This window comes from Diabrotica virgifera, chromosome 10, assembly GCF_917563875.1.
Source record: "Diabrotica virgifera virgifera chromosome 10, PGI_DIABVI_V3a".
NCBI lineage: Eukaryota > Metazoa > Arthropoda > Insecta > Coleoptera > Chrysomelidae > Diabrotica > Diabrotica virgifera.
In genome coordinates this window covers 78,211,424-78,218,624 of record NC_065452.1, presented here as the reverse complement: position 1 = coordinate 78,218,624, position 7,201 = coordinate 78,211,424, and positions in this window count along the sequence as shown.

The window sequence follows — 7,201 nt, the reverse complement described above, 5'->3', positions numbered from 1 at the left end:
CTCCAAACAATACAGATAGCGCGAGATGTTGCCCTATGTGCAAGGGGGAACATGCCATCTATCAATGCGGCGAATTTTTAAGGCTTTCATCGAAGGAAAGATTCGATAAAGTACGAAAGATGAACCTTTGTACGAATTGTCTCAAGGGGGGACACTACTACAGGCGGTGTAAACAATCAACGTGCAAGAGGTGTTCTTCTAAGCACCACACGTATTTGCACCCCGATAGGTCAAGCGAGCGAAACACACCTTCAATGCGACAACCTGTAGTAAACACGAGCGAAAATCAAGCGGGAGATGATCTACAAGGCACTCTAAATACTACCAATTTGACAGCTTCTGCTGTTAGCAGCAAGGCCAGCCCTGAACAAAGCATACTATCTACAGTATTGGTCAATATTGTCGATGGCCAGGGCAACTCATACGCGGTGCGAGCGCTACTAGACTGCGGCTCGCAGAGTTCATTTATCACGGAGAATTTATGCGATCGGCTTCGAATTAAACGAAGCAGAGTGGACATATCTGTCTTAGGAATAAACAACGCGTCATCTCCCGTTCGTTTCAGGTGCGCAATAAAAGTACAATCCCGTAGCAATACGAGCTTTTGTACAACGTTAAACTGTTTCGTAATTCCGGAAATTACAGGCTTCATACCAGCGGTTAAAATAGATATTAGCGATCTAGGGATACCCAGTCATTTGCAGTTAGCGGATGATTACTTCTATAAACCACAACGGGTCGAATTATTAATAGGAAGTGATCTGTTCTGTCAAATTCTTGGCACGAATAGAATCAGTTTAGTGAAGAATAAGCCATTTATGCAGGAAACTTCATTTGGTTGGATCATAGCAGGGCCTTACTCTACCCGAAATAACTCAGCAGGAAACGAAACAACCAAGTGTAATTTTGCCAACACTATGGAAGTCACAGAGCAGTTAAGTAAGTTCTGGGAGCTAGAGGAGGTTTTTAGCGAAAAACCGGCCTTCTCAAGCGAAGAAGTTGCGTGCGAGAAACATTTTGCGAATACCGTAAAACGCGATGCGGCGGGAAGATTCATAGTATCATTACCGTTCAAGGAACCGATAAGTTCACTCGGAGATTCTTTTCGGCAAGCGAAATATCGTTTTTTAAATCTCGAGCGAAAATTAAGTAAAGACGCTGATTTGAGAACTCTTTATAGCACATTCATTGAGGAATATAAAGAATTAGGTCATATGAAAAGTTTGTGTAAAGTTTCGGAAGCGGTAACAGACTTTAGCGAAAAGGGCACATTGTATTTTATGCCACATCATCCAGTTCTAAAGGAAAGTTCTCTGACCACACGTTTGCGCGTCGTGTTCGATTGTAGCGCTCCAACAACAAGCGGCGTCTCATTAAATCATATTCAAATGGCTGGGCCAACCCTGCAAAATGATTTACTCTCCATTTTATTGCGGTTCCGAACCCATCTATATGTGGTGAGTGCCGATATAGAAAATATGTACCGCCAGGTGTTGGTTGAAGACGAGCAGAAATCTTTGCAATGCATTTTGTGGCGAAATTGTCCGAAAGAGGCTATTGAGGTTTTTCAATTGCAAACAGTGACGTATGGGATGAAATGCTCTTCATATTTGGCGATAAAGTGTCTAATGACATTGGGTGAGGAGCTAGAAGCTAAGAACCCGGACCTTGCTAACATTATAAGGAACGATTTTTACGTAGACGATCTATTAACGGGTTTTAATTCAAAACGAAAGGCGCGCGAAACCTTTAAGCAACTTTTTGAGGTCCTCAAGACAGGAGGATTCACATTGCGTAAATTTTATTCAAATTAACTGGAAGTATTAAGAGATATTCAGGATACTACTGTCGCGGGCTCGGTTATTCAATTCGGCGAAAATGAAAACGCGAAAACTTTAGGTTTGTTATATTCACCTCAATCGGATACTTTATTTTATAGTATAAATTCGTCTCTATGTCGTACCGTTACGAAGCGAATTTTATAATCGGAAATAGCTCAAATTTTCGATCCCTTGGGTCTGTTAGGCGCGTGTACAATTACCGCGAAAATTATGCTGCAAAGGTTATGGCTGGAGCGTCTTTCGTGGGATGCTCCCATACCCGAGCATTAAGCGAAACATTACCTGCAATTCAGGAGCGCACTACGGCATTTAAATAAGTTAAAAATACCGCGGCACGTCGTATGTTCTCGTGAGGTCAATATTGAACTGCATGGATTTTGTGATTCATCTGAAAGAGCGTACGGCGCTTGCATATACGTAAAATCTACCGATACGTTAGGTAGATCACATTCATTTTTATTGTGTGCGAAGAGCAAGGTTGCGCCCGTAAAACCCGTTACCTTGCCGCATTTAGAGCTCTGCGGAGCAATAATTTTATCGTGTTTGACCAATAAGGTCAAAATGTCATTAAATGTACAATTTAACGCATGCTACCTCTGGACAGACTCCTCAATAGTGATTAGCTGGTTGAAAACTCCGGCTAATTTATTGAAGACATTTGTGAGCAATCGCGTAGCCGAAATACAAGAAACCACGTCATTTGCGCAATGGCGGCATGTTCCTGGTAAAGATAATCCTGCAGATTTAGTGTCCAGAGGCGTGGAGCCAGAAAAAATAATGGAATGCAACTTATGGTGGCATGGACCCGAGTGGCTCATGCAAGAATCTGATAAATGGCCAAATTTAAAAGTTGCGCCTACTGAAATAAGCGAAGAGCGAAAAAACATAAAGGTTTTTGTCAACAAGCTGGACGCAACACACAATGGGGAAGTATTTTCGTTTGAGCGCTTTTCCAATATTTTGCGATTAAAGCGAACCGCCGCGTATGTGTTCCGATTTATTCACCTTTGTAAAAGCAAAGAAAAGACTTCCGATCCCCTTTCGGCAGAAGAAATAAATTCCGCTTTTAATCGAATTTTAAAAATATGCCAGGCACAAACGTTCTCTGGCGAAATTGGTCTTTTGATTCAGAAAAGGCCTCTGGAGAAAAACAGTAAGCTCATAAACTTATCTCCATTTCTTGATGGTCAGGGCATTCTGAGAGTAGGCGGTCGTTTAAAACATTCGGAGTTTGCGTATGATAAAAGGCACCCAATCATTTTAGGGGCAGATCATGTAGTTACGGTTTTGATATTTAATTATTTTCATAAGGACTTAATGCATGCGGGTCCTCAACTTTTACTCTCTACAATAAGAGAAACTTTTTGGCCCATATCGGGTAGAAATTTAGCACGACGTACCGTGCATAAATGTGTGAAATGTTTTCGTTTGAAATCTAAGCCCATTCAGCCAATAATGGGAAATCTACCTGCGTCGCGCATCGCAGGTGGTCCACCGTTCATCGTGACCGGTGTGGATTACGCGGGACCTTGCTTAATTCGCGATAGAAAGGGTCGAGGTTGCCGATTAATAAAGAGTTATATGTGTTTGTTCATTTGTTTCTGTACGAAGGCCATACATTTAGAATTAGTTACAGAATTATCTAAGGAATCATTTCTGTTGGCTTTTAAAAGATTTATTGCGCATAGAGGCAAGCCTCAAAAGATGGTTTCCGATAATGGGACCAATTTCATGGCAGCTAGTTCGGAATTGAGAGCTTTGAAAGAGTTTTTAGAGCAGCACACTCCAGCAATAAGAGAATCCTTGCTAAAGGATAATATTTTGAGGTCTTTCATACCTCCGTATTCTCCTCATTTTGGCGGCTTGTGGGAAAGCGGGGTAAAAACAGTTAAGCATCATTTACATAGAGTCTTAGGAAATGCCCACCTAACGTTCGAGGAATTTTATTCGTTGCTTGTGCAAATTGAGGCCATAATAAATTCCCGACCTATTCATCCTTTATCCTGTGATCCTAATGATCTCTCCCCCTTGACTCCTGCACATTTTCTCATCGGAAGACCACTTACTACCAATCCAGATCCAGATCTTCGTCATATTCCAGTTAATCGTCTCTCGAAGTTTCAACATATCCAGCAGCTTTCCCAGCACATATGCGAGCGCTGGAACAAGGAATACATCTCCGAACTACAGAAGCGTACCAAGTGGACTACTACTCATGGTGAAGTAACGGAAAACGGGTTAGTGCTTATTAAGGAGGACAATTTGTCTCCATTAAGGTGGAAATTAGGTCGCGTGATTGAACTGATTCGCGTCAGCGATGGGGTAGCAAGAGTTTTCAAGATAAAGACAGACAATGGTATTATTACTCGTTCCTTCGCCAAAGTGTGTCCGTTGCCTATTTCGGACTAAGTTAGTTAAGACATTTGAACGGTTATTTAGCGGTATTTGTTGGCAGTGTTTGCCAAGGTGGGGGCCATGTTTATGCCCTCTTATTCCTTTATTTTTGCCTTTTTATGACGTGGAAACGTGGTTTTTATACCCATATATACACATGTCATCATAGGAAAAAGTCAGTCGCATACAGTCAGTCGGCAAAGTACATTCGCACCAAAAAAAGGTTCGAAAAGGCGTTCGTCTTCAAACGCCACGGCAATGTCATTGGGCGAAACAATCCCATCTTATCGTGCATATCTATTCAAAGTCTCGTTTCGTGTTTTATCAAAACTTTCGACAGTTCAAGTGTAAGGACTTATCCTATATTTTTGCTGTTTAGTTTTAGTGTCTTAGATCTAATAAAGTCGATATCTCTTCACACGTTGTAATCAATTATCCAGCATCTTATCCGTTATTTATCGCGTTGACTTCAGTCAAATTCAGATAGAAAGATGAGATTAAGGTGGCCGTACACAGATTGCTGGGGCAGTTTACCATTGAGCGACATATGCGGACTGCTCAAGCGGTCGTCGTCGACATCTGGGGTGGTCGATTGTTGACTACCTGAGTTGTACCTTGTCGCCATGTAACCCTTCTCGAGCTGTCGACAGCACGATGGCGTTTCATCGTGCTGTTGACAGCTTGAAGGGGTCGTGGCTGCTCGAGCTGCCATGCGTATGACAGCGAATATAAGATTATAGTTCACCGCGCAAACGCTGCTTCAAGCAGTCGATCTTAACTGCTTCAAGATGTCCGTGTACGGCCGACCTAATTTCGTCGTTACACCAACGAACATTGTATAAGAAGGAACAAAGTCGGCCGTACACGGACAGGTTCAGGCAGTTGAGACCGATTTCTTGAAGCAGCGACCGCGCGATGAACTAGAATCTTATATTCGCTGCCATACACATGACAGCTCGAGCAGTCACGACCACTTCAAGCTGTCAACAGCACGATGAAATCTCATCGTGCTGTCGACATCTCGAGAACGGTTACAAGGTAACAAGGGACAACTCAGATAGTCAACATTAATCGCTCCAGATGTTGACGACGACCGCTCGAGCTGTCCGTGTATGTCGCTAAGTGGTATATTGCTCCAGCAGTCCGTGTAAGGCCGCCCTAAGGTCGGCCGTATACGGACGGCTTTAAGAAGTTGACATCGACGAATTGAATCAGCGACTGCGCGGTGAACTATAATTTTATATTCGCTGCCATACACACGACAGCTCGAGAGCGGTTGCAAGGCGAGAAGCGACAACTCGAGTAAGAGTCAACAATCTACCGCTCCAGATCTCGACGACTACCGCCCGAGCTGTCCGTGTACCTTACTCAGTGGTAAACTGTCCCAGAAGTCCGTGTACGGCCGCCCTAAGATCTACCAAATATTAATCAGATTTTCTGTTCACTTCAGGAACAGAATGGTAGCCAAGGAGTGGATAATTTTAAACACACGTAGACTCTGCAAAAGGTAAATTAATATCACTCAGCTGTCATTTACAACCTTGCCGGCATTCAGCCAATCACATACTGCATCAACTCCCTCAACAAGAGGGATTTTCAGAATTTCTTCAAAACGCCTTACCATCTTACAGAAAATCTACTGTTCAGACGCCCAAAACGTAAAATACAATTTCTAACCTCATATTACTTCGATGTAATCGAAAATATCTCGATTCATTAATTATAAAGTGACAGAAAGAAATGTTTTTGGTGGTTTCTAATGCCATTGCACAATGATACATATCCTAAGTGAAGTTATAGCAAGAGTTCCTCGTGTTGCAAAAGAAAGGCTAATATTTGTTAAAAGGCCTGTCTTCTTTATGATATATTCTGAATTAAAATTATAAATAGAGTAGATGCTTAAAAGGTCCGAAGAGGTTGTCTCTGTTAAAAAAAGTTAGTAATGCGTTAGTTTTTTCCAGTACTTTACTAATATCTTATATCTTTTCGCAATAGAAAGAAACTACTATAAAAGGACAATTTTCTAAACACAAAATAATATAATGGTCAAGGTCCATAATTTATGCTTAACCGTAACCTAAAGCTATTTTTACACCAAAGGAAAAACACACATACACAAAAAAAGCTACAAAAGTATAGGGTAAGTTTTGTACAACAGACAAAAAACACTGTAAGAAAGTTTTTATTTTCTAAAAAGTTAGGAACATTTTTCTAATAGTTTATAGGACTCAAATTTTTTGTTTTGTCTTTATAAACCAGCTACGTTTATAGTTTGGATCATATATTGAGCCAGCAAACTATAGAACATAAATAGTACATCTAGAAAATATGTGGATATAAAAGAAAATTAATTATTTTATTTAGTTAAGTAATCCTAAAATTCTAGCTCTAATTTTTTACGGCCCTAACATATGTCTCTATCGACAAAACATATTTCTTTATTAATACGGCTCTGTATATATTTCTTTACCCTTAAACATAAACCAGTCTTGTACTATATTTACTTTACCACAAAACATTTATGTCTAAATGAATCGGTGTTAACAAAAACCTTCTAAGTCATTTTTTTCATTTTGATGGAAATTTGTTTTATGAACCGAATTGCACCTTTTGGTGCAAAAATATTTGATAGGTTATCGGAACAAACCTATAAACTTTCTCAAGTCAGCAATCAATCAATTGAATTTCCCACAATAGTTTGTTATGCCTTCGATAAAGTACCGCTTAAAAATTGTTGCTCCAAGATATTGGTAAGCTTGTATCCTATATACCTGATATTGTCAGATGTTTTTATTATGAATTAATGGAGAGGCCCACAACTGATAATCTCGATGCTGGAGAAGATGAACATGACATCCAATAGGAGGAAACGTCGATTTCTGAAGCATTCAAAAATTGAATGAATGTGTGTATTTAAAATATTTTGCTTAAAATTGTATTTTTTTAGGTTAAATATATTTTTTATA